Source organism: Chrysochloris asiatica, unplaced genomic scaffold (genome assembly GCF_000296735.1).
Source record: "Chrysochloris asiatica unplaced genomic scaffold, ChrAsi1.0 scaffold00025, whole genome shotgun sequence".
Lineage (NCBI taxonomy): Eukaryota > Metazoa > Chordata > Mammalia > Afrosoricida > Chrysochloridae > Chrysochloris > Chrysochloris asiatica.
This window is the reverse complement of record NW_006408543.1, coordinates 1,314,279-1,321,500: the sequence shown is the minus strand read 5'-3', so window position 1 is coordinate 1,321,500 and position 7,222 is coordinate 1,314,279. Positions and strand designations below refer to the sequence as shown.

The following is a 7,222-nucleotide window of genomic DNA, read 5'->3' as shown; positions in this document are numbered from 1 at the left end:
CTGCTCAGACACTCTGAGTGCCCCTCAAAGGCCTCCTCCTACAGGCAGCTCCCCTGCTTGCTCCCCATCGTGCTCTCCAAGGCTCCAGGGTGGTCTTTTCCTGCCTGTGGCCCCATGGGACCCAGCACAGGGACAGACACACAGGGGGGCGGACGTCAGAGCTGTACTAAGCTAGGGGGGCCCTGAGGTCCTGCTGCCCCAGGTGTGTTCCTCTTCCCTGACCAACATGGGCAGCATCTGACAAGTTCAGTCCTTGTCCTCTAGTCTACTGAGTGGACAGACTGAGGCCAGTCCGTGGGACCTGCAGGGATGTCCAGACTTCAGTGGGGACACAAAGCATGGCCTGTCTGGGGGCAGAAGTAGGGTCATTGCGGCTCAACCCACAGTCACTCGGAGGGGAATCGACAGTGAGCCCACTCAACAGACAGGTGGCACAGGGTGTGGTCTGGCTCAGTCCTGAAAAGTTGTCTCCTGAGGACATCGAGGCAAAGGGACCAAGTCACCTGGGAAGCCACTCAGACTCTAGTTAGCTGGTGCTAAGAGTGACACCCCAAGTCTGTCTGTCCAGCTGGCACCCTATTGGTATTGTAGGACAAACACTGGACTGCTAACTGAAAAGTCGATGGTTCAAATCCACCCACCACTCCTTGGAAACCCTACACAGGGTTGCTACAAGTCAGAACTAACTTGATAGCACTTAACAACAACGGGCTGCCCAGGTATAGCAGGTGCCCCTTCTTAGGGTGGAAGGATGCTGGGAACTTAGTTTATGAGTGCCTCCACCTTCCATATCTGTCCTACAAACACACACAACTGCACACACACAGAACCACACATACATGCAAACATACAACTACACATACACACAACCAAACACAACTACACACACAACCATACATACACACACACAACCAGAAAACACAAACCACATACTCACGCACACAGAACCACACATACAAGGAAACACACAACTACATATGCACACAATGACACACACAACTACACATACACACAACTATACACAACCACACACACACACAACCTCTCACACACAATGACGCAACACAATCATCCCACCTTGTGTACAAATCCCAGGATCTATTTTTTTTCTCCCTGTTGGGTACATGGTCACTAGACTCCATGAGGTCATTGAAGGAGTTACATCAGATGGTCATCCAACCAGAGCTGCCAGCCGGGACCCTGGTACAATTATCCTCCTGGTACAACTGTCCCCCTGGAATGACTGCCCCCCTGGGATGACCGTCCTCCTGGTATGACCAGCCCATAGAGGCCACACAGCTGACCCCAGACTTTTCTTTGTCTCGTAACTGTCCAGTGACCAGTTTGGCACTCCCTGGGTGCCTCAGTGACCAGCCACCATAACTCTCAGCCCCTTGGATACCAGGAACATCCTATTCCAGGATTGAAGGTTCAGTGCTGACACACAAGTCCCCATCTCCACTCCTCCCTCTTCCCCCAGGACAGGGTGCAGGGCCCTAAGGTGACAACATCCTCACTGGGATCCCTACAAGCCCAGTCCCCTCCCCAGACCTTCCCTTCACCTCACCACCAGGCAGCCAGAAAGATGTCCTTGTGAAGCCACCTACCCCGGGGGACAAGCCGGAGCAAGGCCACATCCCAGCCAACCTGAGCAGTGGCCAGCTGCTCTGATGTGTAGCTCAAGGGGGTCGGGGGCACACCCTGACTCCCTTCCCCAGGCACAGCCCTCTCCTCCCCAACCTGAGGTCAGGAGCCCAGTCAGGTGGTGGCTGGCCCTCCTGCCACCCTGAGCTTTGGTCCACACCTTCCATTGCTGCTCACATGCCCAGCCCCCTCCTCTGAAGGTCCCCGTCCAACCAGCCTCCCTTCTGACCATGGCCACCTCACAGTTGCCCTCACCTAACTGACCCTGCAAACGCAAGCTCTGGCTCTTGGGTCCGGATTTTACTTCCATACCTCTCCCAGTCAAGACTGGAGTCACTGAGCAGGGTCCAGTGTGGGAGGTGAATGATGGCCGGACCAGAGGCACAGCAGGTGGGGTAATACCACTGAAATATGCATGAGCTGGGCGTGGTTAAAACGGTGGATTTTGTGAGTGCTGTACCGATACAGTGAGCTAGGAAGATCAAGAAGAATGGATACATTTCAATTTCCATGCTAGGGAAAAACACTGAAGGTGCCAGGGACTGTTAGAAGAACAAACAAATCTGTCTTGGAAGCAATGCAGCCAGATCACTCCCTCAGAAGCCAGGATGACTTTGGTCATGCCATCTGGAGGGAGCAGTCCTTGGGGAAGGACATCATGCTTGTTGAGAGGGAGCCACAGAGGACCCTAGCGGGAGAGGTTGGCACAGAGGCAGTGCTGCAGCCATGGACTCACGTCCAGCAGTTGTGAGGATGGTACAGGACTGCATCGGGTCTCTAAGAATTGAAGCCGACTCCATGGCATCTAACAACAACAAGCTAGAGACAGAGCTGGTAACGTAGTGCTTACGAATCGGGTTGTGAACCGCAAGGTCAGCAGTTTGAAACTACCAGACGCTCCACGGGAGAAAGGTGAGGCTTTCTGCTCCCATAAAGCCTCGGCAACCCTGTACAGGGTCACTATGTGTCGGAACTGACTCAACGGCACTTAATAAAAAAAACACATAGATCGATTTATTTTACCATTAAAAAATACTTTTAAACATAGTATTTAAATGCTTAGGTGTCTATACCAATTTTTCTTCTAATATTAAAAACAGCTCATTACTTGAGTTTAAGAACTATGACCTTAGAATATGACCTTCCTCAAGGGGGTTTGATCACGCCAAGTCAGTCTCATACGATCCCATGCTCAACAGAACAAAACTCCACCTGGTTCTCTGTCACCCCATCACTGGCAGCAGACGGGACCATTACACTCCATGGGCTGATTTTAATGTTTTTATGTTTTCATAGTTAACAATAAGGTTTATTGAGCTGTGCCTTAGTAGAGACGCTAGGGTTTGCCCATGGTTCTCTTGATGTACAAAGTCCGGACATTCTGCCAATTCTTCCTTAGCAGTGAAACCAGAAAGTTGACAGCCAAGTGGATGTTGTAAACGAGCTCATCATCTGTCATCTTCACATGGCCAACAGCCACTGCCAGACACAGTACCTTCTTCATCTGGAACTTGATGGTGGACCTCACCTCGTCAACTTTAGCCACCATGTTCTCATTGTGGGTAAGCAGGGAAGGAAATTTGCCAGCCTTATTCAGGCCTGGTCCCAGGACCGTTAGGTGTTGCTTAATCAGGGACTCAGAGGCCAAAAAGCATCATACTTCTTGGCTAGCTTTTTGACCAGCTTCTTATTGTTGAGTTTCTTGAGCTCCTCAGTGTCCATGTGCTTCATCACAATGCTGCTGGTCCCCAAGCACACATACCGAGAACTTGGGGCAGGGGGTGGACTTCAGCCTGATGGTGCCCAAGAAGCGTTTATCCTTCTGAGAGTCATAGTTCTTCAAGATGATCTGAAGCTCCACCATCTCCCAAACCTTCCGGCGCTTGCCCCAGTTCCTGTGCAGGACTTCCCGCACTGCCTCGTAGACAGCGTCGCTAGAGATTTTGCTGCTCATGATGCCTAGCACCACAGCAATTGGAAAAGAGAATGGGCTGATTTTCATGTGTAGATCACCAGGCCTTTTTTCCTAGTCTTGGTCTGAAACCTGTTGGGCATCACACCAAAACACAATCCTCCACGGACAGATAGCAGTGTCTATCTATGAGGTGTGCTGGCCAGGAACTGAGCTGGGTCTCCTGGGTGGAAGACAAGATTTCTATTCCTGAACCACCCTTGCCTCATTTGAAAGGAAAAACCTTAGCCACATAGTCAATATGCCGAGCACATCATGATATGCTGAGCACATCATCGGAGACCCTGGATCTTAGGAAAAAGAACATGGCATCAGGGTTGGAGGGAGGCTCATTAACAACCTGATATGAAGATGATACAACCTTGCTTGCTGGAAGCAAAGAGAATTTAAAATACTTACAGATGAAGATCAAAGAGCACAGCATTCAGTATAAGTTGCACCTTAATGCAAAGAAAACAAAATTCTTCACCACTGGACCAATAAATAGCATCATGATAAATGGAGAAAAGATTGCAGTTGTCAAAGACTTCATTTTGCTCAGATCAACTATCAACACTCAAGGAAGCAGCAGTCAAGAAACCAAATGATGTATTACATTATGCAAATCTGTTGCACAAGCCCTTTTTAAAGTGTCGAAGAGCAAAGATGTCAGTTTGAGGACTAACGTATGCCTGACCCAAACCGTGGTATTTTCAGTAGCCTCTTATGCATGTGGAACTGGTCAGTGAATAAAGAAGACCGTAGAAGAATTGATGCATCTGAGCAATGAGGTTGGAGAAGAATATTGGAAATATCATGGAGCCAGAAGAACAAACACATCTGTGTTGGAAGAATTACAGCCAGAATGCTCCTTAGAAGCCAGGATGACCAGACTTCGTCTCTGGTACTTTGGACAGGTTATCAGGAGGGACCAGTCCCTGGAGAATAACCTTATGCTAGGTAAAGTGGAGGGTCAGCGAAAGAGAAAGACCCCCAACGAGATGGATTGGCTAAGTGGCAGCATCGATGGACTCAAGCGTGGCAACAATAGTGAGGTTGTTTCATTGTGTTGTGCACAAGGTAGCTATGAGTTGGAACTGGCTCCATAGCACTTAACAACAACAGCAAACAGGGGAGGCTCTGCTGGTGGGACCTGGGAACGGTGGCCCCTCATAGTGGGGGCAGGTGGCCGCTCCCTCCAGGGGAGTCTTGGTGCTGGCCACAGCAACGTGGGGGCAGACTCCACAGAGGCCCTAAAGCCAGCCTAGGGAATGCATCTTGATTAGGGAGCCACATGTGTGCGTGGAAGGCAGGAGATATGTCTGCTTTAGGAGCGTCTGCCGAGAGCCTCCGGCAGATGGGTGATTTAGCTGGTAATCAGACCCACGGTTGTTTCTTCATCATTAGGAGATGCACAGGCTGAGACACACGCGATTAGGCCGGGCGCGGGCAGGTCTGCGGCTGGGACACCAGGTACCGCACAAACAGCCAATCCCAGCCCCCTAATTGGAAAGCACTAATAAAAAGTAATTGAGTTTAATACATAATTTAGATCGTTACCCGTTAAGTTAATGCCTCCTGCTTAGGTGTGGGGAGAAAATTATTTATCTGGTCGACGGGGAGGATTTCATTTGTTTTTATAATGGAGTGCACACCAATTGACTTTATTAAGAGCAGTTCGTTAACTCGGGTTCTGAATGGGTGTGCGGATTTGAAGTTCATATGTTAATTTTGACGTGATATACTTAGCGCCCCTTCTTCCCTTAAAGGGGCTGGATTGATTCCCCTGTGAGTGCTCACAGCTAGAGTCGCCCTATATTACAGAGATTAAACTGCTGCTGGCAGCTGGGTGGGAGACAGCTTGGCTCCTGACCACGTCATCTTCTCGTTCCCATTTTCACAGAAGGGACAGTTGAGAAACTCTACTGTGTGGGAGAACCCTTCCTCTTAAAAACAACCCTGTCTGTGACTCTCCAGCTCCGGATGTTCTCAGAACAGACACAATTCTCAAATGGGCACAGCGAGGCTGCCTGCAAGTTACACCAATGCACGGCAAACCCGCGTGTCACATCAGAGGAGGCATGTCAGCAAGCCTGCGTGTCAGAGTAAGCATGTGCTCCGCGGGGTTTCAGGGGCTGATTTTTCTGCAGAAGCAGATCACCAGGTCTTTCTTCCAAGGTGTCTCTGACAGACTCAAACCGCCAATTTTTTGGTTACCAGCTGAGCATGTTCAGTGTTTACACCTCTGAGGGAGCACATCCGGGCTCAACTGTCTCAGGTGAACGACAGCTCCCCCAGGGACTTGCTCCTCATCCCCTCATTCTCCACCCATTTCTCAACCACAGGGGTCAGCCCACCTGTTGGCGACCATCTGCCAAAAACCAGCTAGTTACCACATGTGTCAGAGTAGAACTGTGCCCCACAGGGTTCTCAGTGGATGGTTTTTCATAAGTAGATCCCACTCATGGTGTCCCCGTGTGCGTCAGAGTAGAACTGTGCCCCACAGGGTTCTCAGTGGATGGTTTTTCATAAGTAGATCCCACTCATGGTGTCCCCGTGTGCGTCAGAGTAGAACTGTGCCCACAGGGTTCTCAGTGGATGGTTTTTCATAAGTAGATCCCACTCATGGTGTCCCCGTGTGCGTCAGAGTAGAACTGTGCCCACAGGGTTCTCAGTGGATGAGATTTCATGAGTAGATCCCACTCAGGTCTTTCTTCTCAGACACCTCTGGGTGGACTCCAAGTCCCAGCCTTCCAGTCATCACAGTCTGACTGGCTAAATGTGCTTTCAATCTTTGCTCATTTTATGACTAGCCAGTCTACAAGCGTTGCTCCCTGACTCCTTCCTGAGCAAGTAGCCTTCCCCCCGCCCCAGTCATCTGTCTAAGCAGTGGAAGACCCTACCCTGTCTCTCACCAGTGTGGGCTGGGGACCTGGTTTCCCAGTCTGTGAAGAGCGGTGGGGGTAATGCCTCCCTCAGGGCTGGGCACTGTGTACTCAAGAATGCAGGGTCTGCAGAGCCCAGCATCCCCCTCCTTCTCCATGGCCCAGCCCAAGAGTGACGATGAACCTGCCCTGACAACCAGCTGGCCACCATCCTCCTAGCTCCTGAGACCACCTCAACAATGACAGGTGGAAAGACAACTTTTCCTGGGGCCCAACCCCAGACCAGCCCCTCCAGTTGGACTAACCCCCAGGACTAAAGTGAATGCCTAGCAGCTGCATTCACTTGGAATTTCCCTCTCAACTCCTTTGGAGCTGGCAGCAGGCAGGGGCTGGGGGAGGCAGGAGCCTCTGCTCTGAGCTCTCCAGAGGTGGGATGGCTCTGAGGCTCCCTGGAGCCCTTCTAGTCCCGTGGAAGCCAGAGCTGGTGACAAATGGAATGGAAAGATACTAGGATTCCCCCACAAACTTCTTGAAGCCTCTCGTATGCTGGTCTGATGAGACTGGTAGACCCCCTGAGACTGTGGCCCTTTGTAGTTGTTGTTAGGTGCCATCGAGTCAGTGCCAACTCATTAGCGACCCTATGCATAGCAGAACGAAACACTGTCTGATCCTGGGCCAACCTCACTACTGTTGCCACGCTTAAGTCCATCAATGCTGCCACTTGGCCAATCCCTCTTGTTGG

General features: G+C 50.8%; 1 pseudogene; it reads right to left on the bottom strand.

Annotated features, from left to right (window-relative positions):
- Nucleotides 1-2,968: 2,968 nt before the first annotated feature.
- On the bottom strand, nucleotides 2,969-3,598 carry LOC102838787 (annotated as a pseudogene).
- Between the last annotated feature and the right edge of the window lie 3,624 nt (nucleotides 3,599-7,222).